The sequence below is a fragment of the Helianthus annuus genome, chromosome 11 (assembly GCF_002127325.2).
Source record: "Helianthus annuus cultivar XRQ/B chromosome 11, HanXRQr2.0-SUNRISE, whole genome shotgun sequence".
In the NCBI taxonomy this organism is placed as follows: domain Eukaryota; kingdom Viridiplantae; phylum Streptophyta; class Magnoliopsida; order Asterales; family Asteraceae; genus Helianthus; species Helianthus annuus.
The window spans coordinates 16,440,605-16,460,234 of NC_035443.2; the positions used below are offsets into that span (position 1 = coordinate 16,440,605).

The window sequence follows — 19,630 nt, forward strand, 5'->3', positions numbered from 1 at the left end:
ATTGTCAAATTGAATCATTCGTTTGATAAGTTCGGTTTTTATGGAACGTATGTTACACACAAAATTCGATAAAAGGGGTCAAGTATACTCACAGTGCGTATCCGGTTGAATTGACGGAACGGTGCCTGAGAATGTCCTGATTTCAGACAATTTACGTGAGTGTTGGATTACGCGTTAAACGGTATCGATTTGCGTGAAATTGGGCGAAAATTGGATTGAAATTGGATGAAAAATGAAATTGGGCTGGCCCAGTCGAACAGGCCACTCGATCGAGTGGGCCTGATCGATCGGATGGGCCTGGTCGATCGGACGGGCATGGTCGATCGAAGGGGCCTGTTCGATCGAATGGGCCACTCGATCGAATGGGCCACTCGATCGATTGGCCTGTTCGATCGAATGGGCCACTCGATCGGCCATCCTGTTCTGCTGTTTTCGATGATTTTCGAGCGTTTTTGGTCGAGAGGTTATGGTGACGTGTTAAACAACTGAAATCCCATCAATTCTGGCCTGTTTTAACGGCCGAGAATCACCTCGTTCATCAGAACCGGCCGTTCTTGACGGTTTTTCCGTGTTTAACTCGAAATTGATTATTTTATTGCTAGTAATCAGATCCTAGACCAACACGACACTAAGAAATAAGTAGAAGATCGGTCTAAGTTCTGGTTTTACCATTTTTATGTATAGATCTGATGTAAAAACCTTGATTTTACTTAGGAAATGCCTGAGATCTGAGTTGTTCTTGGTGATATGAGGCCAACACTTTGAAGTTCATAAGAACCTTGTGATGGAATCAATCAGAACATCTCAAATCCACGGCCTCTTGATTAGAAAACATTGCTTGAATGAGATTCATGAAGAATCGTATGGAAATCATTCGGATCTGAGTTGTTCTTCATGGGATGACATCACCTTTGAAGAACTTTATGGTGACATCACCTTAGAACACTCCAAATCCGTTGATTTCACGGTTAAAGATTGAGATTTGAAAGGTAGAAAGGTGAAGGATTGCATATAGATCAAGGAAGTACAAGATTCGGGTTGAAAACTTACAAGAATCGGGAGAAATCGAGAGATTTAGGGTCTGGAACGTCTTGGTCGGTTAGCAGCAGCAACAACAAGTGTTGGGAGTGAATGGAGGGGTATTTATAGGCAAGGAAAGAGAAAAAGGAGGAAAACATGGGCTGGATCGATTGGCCCGTTCGATCGGACAGCCCGTTCGATCGGACAGTCGAGCGATCGAACAGCCCGTTCGATCGGACAGTCCGTTCGATCGGACGGCCCGTTCGATCGGACAGTCGAGCGATCGAACAACCCGTTCGATCGGACAGTCCGTTCGATCGGACGGCCCGTACGATCGGACAGTCGAGCGATCGAACAGCCCGTTCGATCGGACAATCCGTTCGATCGGACGGCCCGTTCGATCGGAGAGTCGAGCGATCGGAGAGTCGAGCGATCGGACTGGCCCGTTCGATTGGGCTGGCCTGATCGATTGGACTGGTCTGATCGATTGGACCGGTCCGTTCGGAAGCCTTTCGATCCTGTTTTTGGTGCGATTTCGACTGTTTGGGCCATATTTTCATATATTTATATAATATATATATATAATTATTTAATTATTTATTATAATTGATCACAAATGGGCCGTATATACGTATTTATGTATCCAATATTTGGTGCGGTGATCGAGTTATGCGTGCCTTCGAGTGCGTTCTTCGATGTGATGTGCCACAATGATTATCGGGGCACTACTTGCTCGTATTGCCATCATCGTCACGACGGCTGGAGGCATAGTACTCACCCGATAGTCCTTGTTAGCGTTGATTGCTTATGTTTTGACACTTCACGCTTATCGAGGAGGGTAGATTAAGCCCTCACTCAACATCATCGTGCGTGTTATAATTTATGAAAATAGATTTGTAATGGCGATAGAATATGCGTAATTATTAGATTATACTTTGATTTAGCGATATAACGGGTATAGTTACATTATGATCCGAATCTCTGGTGCTAGGCGTAACGAGTGTACCGAGTAACAACGCACGGAAGTGCGGGTTGTTACAGATGATGAGCCGGATTCGCCTTAGGGAGGGAGGGAAAACAACTGATAATGAGGGAGTAGGGGTGCAGGGATACTTTTATATGTTAGGCACAAGTAAACTGACCAAAATACCCCTCACGTGATATGCACGTGAGGTCACTTAACAGAGAAAAGTAACTTAAGTTAGACCCAGGGACTATCCGGGAACAAAAATTGAAAACTTGGGGACTATTCAGGTAGTTTTAGAAAGTTGGGGACTATAGGTGAAAAAAGGTGAAACCACAGGGATTATCCGGGCATTTTTCTCTTGTATAAGATTAATTCACATCCAAGTTTCTTTAATTGTAATTTTTATAATTCAATTTTATTTAAATAAAATTCAAAAACTAATAATTCAATTTATTCATAAACTCAATGATCAAATAAAATTCAGTTTTGTTAATTATAAGATTCTGAATTTTATAAGTTACAATAATAGCCATTGTGGTCAAATATAATTAATTACAAAAATATAACCCCTAGTAATTAAAAGGCATTTTAGTCATTTTAGTAAGACATAACAAAAAAATTAACATGGTTTGTTTTAAGGATGAGCTCGTTACAAACCGATACCGATACGGACCGTTTTTTGAAGGTAAAATTCGGTAAATACCAATACCGTATCAGACCAATACCGAAAACGCTAAATGTCGGTACCGAATCGATATAAAAAATCAACTCGGTTCTGGAAATTCGGTAGCGGTACCGGTTCCGAACTGGTACCCGATACCATTTGCTTATCCCTAGTTAGCCTTAGGACTAAAAATTGTGACAAATTAAAACGTTAATACCTGATTTTACAACAAAAAACTATTACTATCTTATATTGAAATTTAAGATAAACCACAACAATCAACAGTGCAATTTTTTCTTTCCAAGGTATGAGAGTTCAAATACAATTTACATTACGTTTTGTAATAAAACAAAGGTATGAGAGTTCAAATACAATTTACATTACGTTTTGTAATAAAACAAAACAACTTGATTATTCCAAGGTGAATTTCTAGTTCCACCCCTTGTAAAATTGTGAAGGATAAGAATCCATGAAAATGGACATTTAAATGACTTCTTGCTAGCTTGCGTCCTTGCTTGTTTATCCTCACCTACTTGTCCGCATCGCGAAGTCTGAAGTTTGACGTGTTTGTGAACGACGAAGACGATGGCCATAATGCTAAATGAGTGTTTTCTAAAACACAATAATTTACCTTTTTATTATTGTTTATTCACTCGCTTTACTAATGAGAATCCAGTGAGATAATATATTTTTATTAGAATACTTTACAAAAAGTTGCATGAAGTGAATCTCTTATAGGTTTTTATAAAAACGTATATATAGAAATAATATCGAATTAAGAGAACTCCGAGGAACTCGACTTCCAAATTTTGTTCACCAAAAATCATTTTAAAAAATTAGGTTTCAAGGTTAAAAGAAAAAAAAAATTTAAGTCACTTTTTTACGGGGGCAGTTTCACACCCACCTTGGCGCTACAGTGAAAAAAGGTAGTTGTGTTCTTACATGTCGCAAAAAGCCCGACTCGTGAAGTTTTTTTTTTTTTTTTTTCACAGAAGGTCTTATTTCATGTTACTCTACCTTTATACAAAATCTGTAAAAATGTAGTAAAACAAGTAAAAAGTAAGTAGTTTACTTACATTTGCAGCAGTATATTCTTACAGTAACACAAAATAAGTTGTAAATTCCTAAAGTAACACGAAACCAATAAAAAATGTAAGTAGTAAAGAATATTCCTAGATTTTTTTTACAAGTGGCCTTGTTTCGTGTTACTCTATCTTTGTACAAAATCAGTGAAAATGTAGTTTTTAAAGATTTTGTATAATAGTTTATCGGTTGAGTTATAATACAAAGTATTTTAGAAATAAGAAGGATAAGAAGGATAAGAAGCCACCAGAGAGTGACAAGTGTCCTAGAAGAAATTAAATAGAAAGGTAAATTTGTCTACAAGAGGAAAGAAAAATATGCACATGCAAGTCACATGTTATTCCCCCCCCCCCAATTTTTAAACGCCCGTAACTTTTTTATACATTATTTGTTTTTTAAAAAAATATACCATAAAATCGAGCGTTTTTTTATCTTTAATATGAGTACCATATTGTTATATTTTTCAAAAAAAAAAAATTCAAAAACCCAGTTACATATTATACAATGGACATGATGTAAAACACAATGTGAAGTAGATCAAAAACACAATCAATGACAACAGATAAAGATACAATGGACAACATACTAAAACACAATGATCATAACGTATAACACAATGGCGATAACATATAACACAATAAGTATCAGACTAAATAAAAACACAATTGATGACAACAGATAAAAGACACAATTAATGAAAACAGATAAAAGACACAATGGAGAGCAGATGAAGACACAATGGAAAACAAACTAAAAACACAATACACAACAAACTAAAACACAATGAACAAAGATAATAAAAAAATTGAACAAATTATTAAAACATAATGGACAACATATTAAAACACAGTGAATAACATATTAAACACAATGACCTGAACTAATAACACAATTTATAGAAACCCAAATATAACACTATCTTTATTGTGTCATATATTGTGTTATAGGTTCTTATAAAAACGTAATGAATAGAATCCAAATTAACATTGTGTTATAGGGTTTTATAATAACACAATGGAAATGATGTAAAACACAGTATAAAGTAGATCAAAAAGACAATCAATGACAACAGATAAAGATACAATGGACAACATACTAAAACACAATGAGCATAACGTATAACACAATGACGATAACATATAACACAATCAGTATCAGACTAAATAAAAACACAATTGATGACAACAGATAAAGTCACAATTAATGACAACAGATAAAAGACACAATGAAGAGCAGATGAAGATACAATTGAAAACAAACTAAAACATAATACCATCTTTATAGAAACCCAAATATAACACCATCTTTATTGTGTCATATATTGTGTTATAGGTTCTTATAAAAACGTAATGAATAGAATCCAAATTAACATTGTGTTATAGGGTTTTATAATAACACAATGGAAATGATGTAAAACACAGTATAAAGTAGATCAAAAACACAATCAATGACAACAGATAAAGATACAATGGACAACATACTAAAACACAATGACCATAACGTATAACACAATGTCGATAACATATAACACAATCAGTATCAGACTAAATAAAAACACAATTGATGACAACAGATAAAGACACAATTAATGACAACAGATAAAAGACACAATGGAGAGCAGATGAAGATACAATTGAAAACAAACTAAAAACATAATACACAACAAACTAAAACACAATGAACAAAGATAATAAAAAAAAATTGAACAAATTATTAAAACATAATGAACAACGTATCAAAACACAATCAATAACATATTGAACACAATGACCTGAACTAATAACACAATTTATAGAAACCCAAATATAACACCATCTTCATTATGTCATTTATTGTGTTATAGGTTCTTATAGAAACGCAATGGATAGAACCCAAATTAACATTGTGTTATAGGTTTTGATAATAACACAATGTACAGAAACTCTACTGACCAAAACCAGTTAAAAGACACAATGACCTAAACCTTTAACACAATGCAAAAAAAATTAGTAAAAATGAAATTTTTTATTTTAGTTTTATATGATAATACGGTACTCATATTAAAGATAAAAAAACGCTCGTTACTATGATGAATTTTTTTAAAAAAATATCGTATGAAAAAGTTATGGATGTTTTAAATCGATAGGGGAATTGGCATGCGACTTGCATGTGGAGAGAGAAAATACATAAATATAGGATTCCCTTTATGCCCTTCTATTATCTTATTTTCCCTACAACTAATTTCAACCCTCCAAATCTAAGATCAATGGACTAGAATCCTTATTACCCTTCTTATTTATTTTATACTTTGTATTTGATCTTAACCAAATAGTTTATTACAGATTGTTTTATCTACCGTTTACATTGTTTTTTTTTTCCAGATTTGCAGCAGTAAATTCGTAAGGTAAAAAACAGTGTAAACAGTAGCCTAAACAATGAGTAAAAACTGCAATAATAAAATAAAACTAAAACATAAACAACTTAAATGTTAGGCATCGAAAGTCTAAAACAACACAAACATGCTTTAAATTTTCTTTTAACAAAAAGAAACTTCCAATACAATTTTTAGGTTTTTTTTTATAGCATTATGATATTCAAATAAACAATGTAATTATGTAAACCAGTTACTAAGAATGAGTAAGACTTGCAGAAAGAAACATCAAAAAAAAAAAAAAAAAAAAAAAAAAAAAAAGCTACCTAAATCTTAAGTTTTCCAATTCGCAAAATCTAAAACAAAGACCACAAACACTCATTCAACAAAAAAGAAACTTCCGAAGCCATTTTCAGATTTTTTTTTCATTGTATTCTTAAAAGAATCAATATTATGTATTTATGCTACAATTAATAGATACAAGACTAAATTGCTTACTATAAACAGGCGGCCATGATCTTCGTCGTTCAAGAAACACCTCAAACTTGATTCGCTTCCTCTGTGATCACTTATCGAAGATTCAAAGGTAGTTGAAAATGAATGGAAGACTAAAAGAAAAGAATCTCCTTATATTTTGGAAGGTTGTACTTGGTGTTTTGTACTTTGTACTACATTTATGTACTCCAATCTCAATGATACTAACTGAATCGTACAAGAGGAAAAATACTATATTAGTTTCTTTGTTTTTTTTTTTAAAAAAAAAAAAAAAAAAAAAAAAAGCAAACAAATTCTAGATGTGTTAGATCAACCATAACCAATTAAATTGATTGTTATTAAGGTCTGTAATAGGTTAGACCTTTCAATATAAAAGAGAAAAATGTCTGGATAGTCCCTGTGGTTTCGCCTTTTTTCACCTATAGTCCCTAACTTTCTAAAATTACCTGAATAGTCCCCAAGTTTTCAATTTTCGTTCCCGGATAGTCCCTGGGTCTAACTTCAGTTTGTTTTCTATGTTAAATGGGTGTGAAATGACTAATGTACCCTTTTCTCAAACACTATCTTCTTCTCAACAAAATCATCATACAGATTTCTTTAAATTTTCTCAAATTCCATTTCCTAATTGCCAAGATCCTACCTTCCTTCAACTAACTCCACTCTACTTTCTCTCTCTAGAACCTTCTCTCTCCGCACACCTCACACTCACCGTCGCATCTCTTCCATCACCACCGCTACCTACTCTCCGGCACCGGCATCTCACCGGAACTCCCCTCCGTCACCAAATTCCTTGACTCTACTGCATCTCTCTCTCTCTGTATACAACATCCACCGCCACAACTTCCATCCACCACCACCACAACCTCCTTCCCCCACCACCACCACGCTTCCTCTCTCTACATTACACCGCCCTCCGGTGTAATGTAGAGGAAGAGTGGTGGTGGTGGGGGAAGGAGGTTGTGGTGGTGGTGGATGGAAGTTGTGGCGGTGGATGTTGTATACAGAGAGAGAGAGATGCAGTAGAGTCAAGGAATTTGGTGACGGAGGGGAGTTCCGGTGAGATGCCGGTGCCGGAGAGTAGGTAGCGGTGGTGATGGAAGAGATGCGACGGTGAGTGTGAGGTGTGCGGAGAGAGAAGGTTCTAGAGAGAGAAAGTAGAGTGGAGTACTGGAGTTAATTGAAGGAAGGTGGGATCTTTGCAATTAGGAAATGGAATTTGAGAAAATTTAAAGAAACATGTATGATGATTTTGTTGAGAAGAAGATAGTGTTTGAGAAAAGGGTAAATTAGTCATTTCACACCCATTTAACAGAAAAAACAAACTGAAGTTAGACACAGGGACTATCCGGGAACAAAAATTGAAAACTTGGGGACTATTCAGGTAATTTTAGAAAGTTGGGGACTATAGGTGAAAAAATGCGAAACCACAGGGACTATCCGGGCATTTTTCTCAATATAAAAAAACGTGAACTAATTAACCTGAAACACGTTAACCCAAAGAAAAAAAGACAAAAAAGGTTGAATTATATTTATCTAAGAAATTTAAGGAGATGTATAACAAGTAAAATAAGGTAAAGGGAGTTACGTTTGACAACCCCTAATTAACAACTACTACAACCATAACTTTGATATGTCGGCGGAAATAGTTGTTTTACTTGGTTGACCAAAAGTGGCGGCAACCAATACAAGGTTTGGTTTTTTTATATATAGTTAAATTTACGATTTTGCCCTCGGTTTAAAATAAAATTTTGGTTTTCCCCTAGCTTAAAATTACGATTTTGCCCTCAGTTAATAATTAAGACTTTGCCCCAGTTCAAAATAAAATTATACTTTTGCCCCCAACTATGGTTCTGCCAAATTACGATTTTATCACCAGTTCAAAATAAAATTTTGTTTTTTCCGCAGCTTAAAATTACGATTTTGTCCTCAGTTAAAAATTATGATTTTGCTCCCAGTTCAAATAAAATTATTGTTTTGCCCTCGGTTCAAAATATGATTTTTCCCCCATTTCAAAATTACGGTTTTACCCCAATTCAAAATTGCAATCATGCCATCGTTTGCTTTTTGGACAAAACTATGGTAATGTTTTATTTTACTTGGTTGACTCAATGTAGTTTTTATTTGTGCCAAACAGCTGCCTAGTACTCGCTAATTGGTCCTAACAAATTATTGTTTTGCCCCCAGCTCTAAATTACACGCTTGCCATCGTTTTAGTTATTTTTTTGGTAAAACTACAGTAGTGTTTTGGTTTAATTGGTCCACTCGATGTAGATTTTTTTTAGATTGTGTTATAAATAACATGTATAAGTGACCAAAATAAGATGTACATGTTATTAAACTAAGAAATATTCGGTTTAACGTCCCGCAACGCGAGTGGCCATAACACTAGTTATCCAACATACATAATTCCCCGGGAATAGTTCTATTTTTATTGGCAAAAAGTGGCGGCAACCAATAAAAGTGTTTTGTTTTTTAGTTTTTTTTTTAAGTTACCATATAATAGTTAAAATTACAATTTTAACCTCGGTTAACAATTACGATTTTACTCCCAGGTATAGTCCTGCCAAATTATGATTTTATTCACAGTTTAAAATTACGATTTCGTCCAAGTTCAAAATAAAATTTTGCTTTTGCCCGCAGCTTAAAATTATGATTTTTCCCTCTGTTAAAAATTATGATTTTACCCTTAGTTCAAAATAAAATTATGGTTTTGCCCGCAGCTTGAATTTACGATTTTGCCCTCGGTTTAAAATTACGATTTTGCCCCCAGTTGAAAATAAAATTATGGTTTTGCCCTCAGTTTAAAATTTGATTTTGCCTCCATTTAAAAATTAGGATTTTACCCCAGTTCAAAATTGCAATCTTGCCATGGTTTTTTTGGACAAAACTATGGTAGTTTTTATTTATCTTGCCATGGTTTTTTTGGACAAAACTATGATAGTTTTTATTTTACTTTGTTGACTCAGTGTAGCTTTTATTAGTGCCAAACAACTGTCTATCACTCGCTAATTGGTCCTAACAAATTATTGTTTTGCCCCCAGCTCTAAGTTACATGTTTGCCATCGTTTTAGTTATTTTTTTTGGCAAAACTATGGTAGTGTTTTAGTTTAATTGGTTCCCTCGATGTATCATTTTTTTGAGATCGTGTTATAAGTAGCATGTATAGGTGATCAAAATAAAGGCGTACATGTTATTAAACTAAGAAATATTCGGTTTAGCGCCCCGCAACGCGGACAATGCATAATTTACATTTTTTATTAAGAATTTAATAGTGACAATAGTTGATTTCCTTATTATTCCATATATAACTTTGTAACTTCTTTCTGCATCATCACTTGTACATTATGCTTTGAGCGTTTTCCAAAAAAAAAAGCTTACTTTTTTAGTTTGGGTAATTGTCCTGTAATAATCTCACCTAGACCTTATTGGCCATTAATAATCTCACCTCAGAATATTCCCTCCACCAGTCCCACCTTTCACCTAGTTTTCCTACAATGGTCCCCCGTTAAAAAAAACTTAACAGAGTTAAGCTTTTTTTCCAAATTACAAACAGATTTTTAGGGCTTTTGATCAGAATGATGATACGAGTCCATTGATGTAAAACTTATTTCGAAATGGTGCTCCAAGTGACTTGATTTTGGTTAATTGGAAATTTAAACACCTGAATTGAAGCGTCGTTTTCATCGTTTGGAGCACCGTTTCGAGGCAAGTTTTATATCAATAGACCCGTATCATTGTTCTAATCAAAAGCCCCAAAAAATATGTTTGTAATTTGAAAAAAAGCTTAACTCCGTTAAGTTTTTTTAAAGGGGGACTATTGTAGGAAAAATAGGTGAAATGTGGGACTGTTGGGAGGAATATTCTGAGATGGGATTATTAATGGCCAATAAGGTCTAGATGGGATTATTACAGGCCAATTTCCCATTTTTAATTTCTATCGACTGTTTTTTTTATTATTTTTATTATGTGATCAACTTTACCCGACCCGAACCGTCGAACCGATTCGAGATTTTTAGGTCCGGTGTTATGAAACCATATCACAGATCTATACAAATCGATAAAAAAACCTAACCGATCAAACAAAATCACAGATCTATATAAATCGATCGAAATCCTAACAGATCAAACAATATATAAACAGAAACTTAAACATGAGACAAAAATCGCAAAGAACAATTACCTTGAGAGGATTGAAGAGATCTGAGAAATTGAAAAAGATATGAGAATTGGTTGATGATGATAATATTGGGGGTTATGAGAATCGGTTGATGATGATTAACTGGGGGTTATTTTATAGAGAGGGTGCATGCAAACAACGTTAATTAGGGTTAGGGATGTTATTTTATAGAGAGGGTGCACGCAAACAAAGTTAATTAGGGTTAGGGATGGCAACCGACCGGGTATGGCTAATCCCATATCCATATCCGGTTGTAAAATTTTGTCCCATATCCGGCCCATTACCCGTCGGGTATGGGACGGGTATTTACCCATCGGGTATCGGGCTTGAGATTTTCATGTATATATATTTTTTACTTTTCTTGATAATTTTTTTTAAAACCTATATAATATATTAAATTGTGATAAATAACATAGATATCATAGTCACCGTAATAATTTTTGATATATTTTAAAATTTTAAATATATTATACTATTAATATCAAAAAATAATTTTGTATTTTCATAGCATATAAATATGAATAATGCCATCAAAGTTTATATTTAGAATGAAAAGTTTATTTTTCAAATAGTAATGCTATAAGAATGAAAAAAAATACTAAAGTATAGTTAAATGAACTTAAAAGTTTTCGGGTATACATTTCGGGTAAACGGATATATAGTTTCGGGTAATCGGGTCGGGTATCGTCTAATCTCATACCCGTCCCATACCCGCGAAATATTTTTTCCATACCCATACCCGGCCCAATACCCGTTCCAAATGCTTTGGGTTTCGGGTATACCCATCGGACTCGGGTATTTTTGTCATCCCTAATTAGGGTGTAAGGGTGCTCCCTCGTGGGCTCTCAACCTCGCAAAAGGGTTAAACGGATCAATTAAAAAATTATTGTTTTGGTTTGGGTCGAGTTGGGTCAGTTAAAAAATGCTTTTAAAAAAGTAAAATATCGTACATCAAGGGCCAGTTTTGTCGAGTAGTTTGGGTTAGTCCTCTTTGACACCAATCAATCCATGCTTAAGCATATATACAAGTGATCAAGCAATTCTCAAATCTATAGAACATGTAATGAAGATCCAACAAATTATCATATAACTAAACAAACTAGTAAGTAGTAACCTATCAAATCTCCAACTTTGTTTCCCCCTCACTCTCTTCTAATAAACACATACACTTCATCGGTTGATGGTTCACTTCAATCACATGATTCTAAGAATTATCCATAACAGTCATGGGTTAAAACTTCTAAGAATTCAGCCACAACAACCCCAACGAAGGTTTTTTTTTTTTTTTTGGTGAAAACTCGAATAACATCTGAGAAAGAGCAAATGATTTCCTTTATTTCTTTTGTTTTGGTTTCAAGGATGGAACCCAAAAGAGTAAGCTAGAAGGAAGCATCGAAAACATCTCAAGCAGATCATACAACCTAAAACTTACCTCTATTTATAGCTGGAAATAGATTGTTCACACGGACCCGTGTCATCCATCTTCTTTGTCTTCATTAAATGAGCTTGTCAGTCCGGATGCTTGCACGGCCCTATGGCCATTGTACTTGCTGTACTATCCAAGATTTGCATATATGAGAGTTGACAGCGGCCTGTGTTCTTGGGACACGGTCCCGTATCTCTTGTCTGCTTCTATTTATCTTCTTCTTTCTAAAATCTTGAGTGAGGCACGGCCCCATGCTTGTCTTCTGATTCGTTGTTTTTGGTCTTGGGGTGAAGCTCGGAGGGTTGGTATTGTAACATCCGTCAAAACCGGATCTCCAAAATTCGACCTGGATTGCAAAATTTGGACCAAATACACACACATACCTGTAGGGACCCGCGCGATGCGGCGGCGATGGCTACAATTACAATGCGGTTCTTTTTTTTTAATTTATCAATCCTCTTGTTATATATTATATACTAGGTTAGAACCCCGTGTATTACACGGGTTGAATAAATATAATTTTATATACTAAGTAATAAAATAGTTACATCTTTTTAAAATTCGTGTATTGCACAATTTGAATAAACACGTGTCTTACACGAATAATGTAATCCGTTAAAACATTTAGTCATCAAGATGTGTTTTCTAACAAAAGGAACTTTGAGGCACTATTTACTTAGTGTAACATCTCACTTTAATTTTTTATTAGGTTAGAGAGTTGTGTATTACATGGTTTATAACATTTTACTTTGTTTTTTTTTATTTATTATTAGGTTAGAAACTTACGTATTACCTGATGTTGGATAATTAGCAGAAAAAAAAAGAACAGAAATATTTTAGTAAAAAATATTAAATATATAATAGATAAGCTGGATATTATGATTTAATATTATTATTTTATTGGAGTGTAAAACGGGATAATGAGATCCTTTATTAGAATTATGATTCTAAATATACCATGTATAAAAAATATATATGTTCTACATGTATTGAATAATAAATCCTTTTAACGAAACAGTTGATTAAAATAAATATTTTTATTTTAATATGTGATTATCAGTTATCCTTATCCTTATCATCAAAATATAAAAATAATTAAAACTACCAATTAAATAAAATCTTTATCTTTATAAATATTTAAAACGCTAATATATTTTTTTAGATTTTAATTAATTAACATATGATTATAATAATTAATATATTATTATCAGTTATCTTTGTTTTTATCATTAAAATATCTTCTACAAAATTTAAATTTAATATTATCAATAAATAACTTATCATAAAAAATATTTAGAAAAATAATTAAGACTGCCTCATAGAACGCTATTTGTCCCTAACATGGTTTCTTTTAGATATGGTATTCAATTATTTAACAAAAAGAAAATATTATTCAACGAAATCAATTTGTTTTTCGTTTCGATTCATCAGTATTAAAGAAGTACGTATTGCTCATGAGGACCAAATTGCTTTGTTGTTTTGTTTGATTATTTTACACATTACTGGCCCTGAATTCTAAACATGAATCAGACATCAACCATGAATTACAATTACTAAAAGCTGAACATTTCATAATAAAAATTTGTATTAGATTAGATTTTAGATTTGATTAAATATTATTAATAATAAAATTTGTATTACTTTAGATTAAATATTATTATTATTATTATTATTAGTATTATTAATAATTTTAATCAATTAAATGAGAGAATGACAAGTGTCAAAAAACTGATTTCTTTTATTATAGAGTATAGATATAGATATAGATTGTACGTTTGCTATTCGTAACACCGATATAGCCTATCTATGTCATGATCCTTAAAGATCTCTATTAAATAATAACAAACACATGTATAAGAAGCCAAATAAATCGTAACCGAATCAAATTGGTGGGTTTGACATTTATACGGTACAAGTTTTCAAACCAAGTTTGACGCTAATGAATAAATTGAAACCGGTGATATAAACCATTAGTTCACCTTTCAATTTTGGAATATGTAGTCGCAAAATTAATATGCTTTCTTGTAAGTTATTACTCAAATGTTAATTTCTTGGTTTAGTTTTATGTTTCAAGGTTAGCATATAAAAGTTGACCAGGCTTAAAGACACAAAACAATATCAGTAATCCAATATGATTTTACTCATTTTTATGATGTGTGAGAAACCAGTGGCGAAGCTTAAACGGAAACTCGGTGGGGGCCAAACTCTAAAAATTCAAATCGGTGGACGGCGGACTCTTAGAATCCAATATTTTACACTAAAAAGAACAAAATTTTGAAAATTTTCAGTAAAACTAACACCACACGCAAAAAATTGGTAGGGACCGGGGCACCCCTAGGCCTCCATTGTCCTCCGCCCATGTTTGAAACGATAACTCAGTTTGCATGTTTATTAAGGTAGCGAAGACAATTTGTTGACTCTAAACTAAATCACTTAGGGTGAAGGGGTGCACCCCTCATGAAATGGGGGGAAATTTCCACCCACCAAATCATGAAGTGACATGTAAATTCGCCTCTCATACACCACTCTTACCCAAAAAACATAAAGGGTTATTTCACCCAAACCATTTAAAAAAAGACATGATTGATTGAAAGAGAGTGGGTCAAATTGATGTTGGCGGTGCACCCCTCATGCGGCAAACCTCCTCCCCGCAAACATTCGCCGCTCCACCCCGTTCACCCTTATGCATGTATGATTGCATTTGGACTAATTAGGAATTTGTGGGGATCAAGAATTGAGGTAACCCTAAGGCCTAATTCATCATACTTGATGATCCTTTTAAAGTTCAATCCATTCTCCCCTCTCATCATGCTTTATTTGAACATACATCTTAAGAGTCAAATGTTACCTTGAGAAGAAGGTGGCCCATTAAAGCCCAAACTTTCATGTAAGGGTTGAGTGGACAGTGGACTTCACACATCACACTGGATCAGTAGATGCCCACCCCCTTCTCATCTCAAGAACCGCATTTTTAGAAATTTTATTCTATGCAATTTTGTTAATAACAAATTCAATAAACTATATAGTGTAATAAGCTATTCTATAAATACTTTTAAAAATAAGAAGAGTACAAAGACACAATGGATTGTAAAAGATGGCACAATGTCGAGCAAAATATAACACAATCCCAAAAATATAACACAATTTCGAGGAAAAAAACACAATTAGTCGCAAAAAAGACACAATAACGCAAATGTAGAGAGACACAATGATAATAAACAAAAATTCTAAAATCTACAACCTATAAGTTCAAAAGTGAAAAACTAAAATCTCATATCGTAGAGTTCGATGAGACGGTTCCAATGTCGCTTGAATGAGGTTAGTGATTAGTAAGAGTCCATTTGATAATCTTTGTATGATTGCTAATGTAAGGTGAGTCTAAATAGTCTACTGCAATTGTGCGTTAAAACATTATATTGATGCATACAATCATCGCATATCATAAATATTTATGTAGCATCTAGGATATTTAGTAACATGAACCAATAATATATATTAGAATAGTAATTGAAATGTGAAATAGTACATAATAGTAATAATATATATTGGACCATAGACATGGCATGAGTGCCGTGCAATTGATTGCATTTTGAGCTATTATAACAAATTCAAGAGATACCACTGAAGTCCACTTAGCTTAAGAGTTTCACCATCATCATATACAATACTACTAGTCACAATGGTTATTCAACTTTGAAATTATAATATTCAAGAAACATAACATGTAATAAAACTAAAAGAAGAAAATGTTCATAATAATAATGATAATAATAATAATAATAATAATAATAATAATAATAATAATAATAATAATAATAATAATAATAATAATACAAATAATAATAATGCTATGAAAGTTATAATTATAATATTAATACTAATAGTATTGGTACTTCTTGAGAATTCAGATTTATAACAACAAGAGGTAACAAATGTAGATATTGTATGAAACTATAGGCTGTTTAATCATGTTATGAACTAAAAGTTATAATTAACTGATATTTTGAACAACTTAAAATATAAACTAAAATACCTTTTTTAGAATAAAACTCAACTTTCACTTAAACCTATCCTCACCACTCTACCTTGTATACCATAGGTTTTTTTAATTGACTAAGTAGTAGTAAGTTGAAGTAACAATAGTAATTGTCTTTGTAGAGGCATTTGCGTTTAATATATGTTATGAAATCATCATAACTTTGCCACTATTGAAGAACCGATAGATTCAAAAATATTGTATATTAAATAAAACATTTTATTTGAGAAATAGAAATTTGAAAAATTGAAAGAAATAGGAAATGTGTGCTGTAAAAGAGTTAATTTTAACTTTTACTTTTTCTAAATACTAAGAACTGAAAATAAAAAGAGGAAACATAATGTTCTTAGAATAAATTATTTTTATAAACAATTTAATTTAGAAAGAAAAATTGGAAAAAGAAAAGAGAAAAAGAGGTTAGGTGCTAGCCTGGGTCAAATGATGAAATGGGTATTCATCGGTTTGGTTTATGGTTTATTTAGTTTATTTGGTTTGGTTAATTCGTTTTTCAAAATTTTATACCCCAAACCAAAAAACAAACCAAACCAAATTCAATTCGGTTTGGTTTTAGTTAAAAACCAAATAAACCAAATTCAACTAAATTTAACCAAATTGTACCTAAGTACTTTTCTTCCTAATTTATATTTATGTTTGTTGTCTAACTTCCGAACATCAAATCGGCAACTAATTTAAACCTAACAATATATAAATAAAAGACATAGCAAAATAAAACAAACATATCCATAAAATAGTCGTACAAATAATCACAAAGTTAAAACTTCAAGACATAGATCATTGAAACTATAAACAGTTAACAAGTCTAATGACAAAAAATATAAATAATTTCCAAACCATGGGGATACATATACTTAGATATTAGACTTTGTATCTTGTGATAATAAATTGTATATAGTTTATTAAACATTATTATATTTATTTTATAATTAATTAAATTAACGGTTTATTCGGTTATCCAAATCAACCGAATAAATCAAATAAAAATATGTGGATTCAAAATCCGAACCAAAAACCATATTCACCATTCGGTTTCGGTTATAAACCAAACCAAAAATCAAATTCGTTGTTCGGATCGGTTTATTCAGTCACAGTTACGGTTCGATTTATAGTTTTTATTTGGTTACGTTTTCTGAACACCCCTGGAAATGGCTACGATTGCTTTAATGGAAAAAAAAAGGAATAAATTAAGATTCATTGGGCTTTTGGGCCAGCTCAATTGTCGGGTCCGCCAAGTCAAGATTTTTGTAGTAAAATAATGCATATGGCCCACGAACCGCAATGAGATGAAGCCCATCACTCATTTTCATGTTCAATTAGTTTTTTCCTCGTTCGCGTTATGGGACACTAAGCTGAATATTTCTCTCTCATAACATATAGGTCTATGATTCGGTTATTTGTACATACTGCTCATAACACGACCTGGCAAAAATTCCATCGAGTCACCCAATTAAAACAAAATAATACCATAGTTTTGTTCAAAAAAAAACTAAAACGATAGAAACACTATAATTTTAAATGGGAGCAAAATTTTAATTTTTCAGGACAAATGAGCGTCTTTCAGACAACCGACTGGCACGAATAAAAATTACACCGATTCAACCAACTAAAAGAAAACACTACCATAATTTTATAAAAAAAAACTAAAACGATGACATGACTGTAATTTTACACTGGAGTCAAAACCGTAATTTCACAGGAAAAAAAAGGATGGCAAAACTGTAAATTTGAGCTAAGGGCAAAATCGTAATTTAGCTGAGAAAGAAGAAAAACAAAACCAATGGTAAAACTGTAAACTTAAACGGGCAAAATCGTAATTTAGCTTAACCAATGGGGAAATGACAGCGTAACAGCTAGCCGTCCATTTCGACCAATGGCAGGGAAACACTATTCCCTGCCATGATGATTGTTGTTATAGGTAATGTTGTTATAGGTAATTAGAAATCCTTCTCTGCCATGATGATTGTTGTTATAGGTAATTAGAAATCTTAAATCGATTACCATTTACAAAGTAAAGAATAGAGGATTTTGAATAACCTCAAATCCTACATTTGCTTCTCCGTTGCAGTAATCCATTACTCCATCTACCTTAACGTTTATTGCTAAATCGACTACTCTTATTAGCACAATTGTTTTAATCAAGCGCTACATGCTGAATTTTCAACTTTGTTGTACTACTAATTATTGTTGCCTTATAATTGATTATGGTTTAAGTAGGATTTGAAGAAATACAAAGTGAAAGCTAGACTATCGTATAGTAGCGACACTCGCTAAAACGAATATCCAAAATATGTAACCGTAACATGTTGAAAAAGACATCGACACATGTTATAAATCGATTGAAAACCTTTAAAAGAAATAATAGGTACCTTTAAAAGAAATAATAGATGAAACTTAAACTTGTGAAAAAAGAAAAAGAAAGTTCAGACCGTCCACCGGGGATGTTGAAAGATGAAACAATCAATTTCGACAAAGTTTACATTATTATTGATCCTATGAAAAAACTCGTCGAAACATTGATAAATATAAATACACCGCAATCGCAAATCGTAAGTTTTATAATCATGTCTTCAAGTTTCTAAGAGGAAACCTTGAAACACTTTCGACGACTTATACAGTATCGCGGACAACTCAGTCTAAAATAAAATTACATCACTTATACCACTTATTCAGATAACATATTCAATAACTTCTCTTCCTTATATATTTTCGATTTATTAGTTTCGTAATCACGTGTCCGTTTAATCAAATCTAATAGTGGGTGTGGGAGTGGCGAAGGGCGTTGTACACCACCTCGGGTTGGCGTTTTGGTGGGCGTTGCCCGCTTGGCGTGGGGTGCTGGTCTACGATGACGTGTCTGGCAATAGTTGGTTGGGTGTTGATGATCGTTTAACTAGTTTGAAATTAAGTGCCACATGGCACCCTAACTCCGACCTGACCACACCCCTTTTACACCCCACTTTTTTGAATGTGCGGTAAAGGCCACACCTACCACCTATCAATCAATTCTCCCAACCCAATTCCCTCCAGACCCTAGTGTAGTGATCACTTGTTTTTGAATTTATTAGGTTTTTCGTTTTACGCAATATTAATCAGAACAATTTGGATCCTTCTAGAATTATGCAAATCAGAACAATTTGGATCCTTCTAGAAAAAGGTTGCTCCGAAAACACCAAAATAGTAAAAAAAAATAAAAAAATTAAACCATTTACTAATAGGCGGTTTAACCTTTCAAAAAGAGACTAAACAACCCTTGTTCATGTACATTCGAGTTCATCCTCTAGTAGGGGTAGTGGGGTACTAAAGTCTTTGCCTAATCTTCCGCCGTCATTGTTGATTACTTCTTAACAAAGTCAAACTAATTTTTCGCCTGAACGCCTACAACCTCTTTCATTAA

General features: G+C 33.1%; 1 long non-coding RNA gene across 1 annotated transcript; it reads right to left on the reverse strand.

The window, feature by feature from the left end:
- Positions 1-2,916: 2,916 nt before the first annotated feature.
- Positions 2,917-6,681, reverse strand: LOC110889783. The gene is made up of 2 exons (XR_002563923.2): positions 6,583-6,681; positions 2,917-3,263 (listed from the first exon to the last, which is right to left on the reverse strand). It is a non-coding gene; the product is annotated as an uncharacterized LOC110889783 (long non-coding RNA).
- Between the last annotated feature and the right edge of the window lie 12,949 nt (positions 6,682-19,630).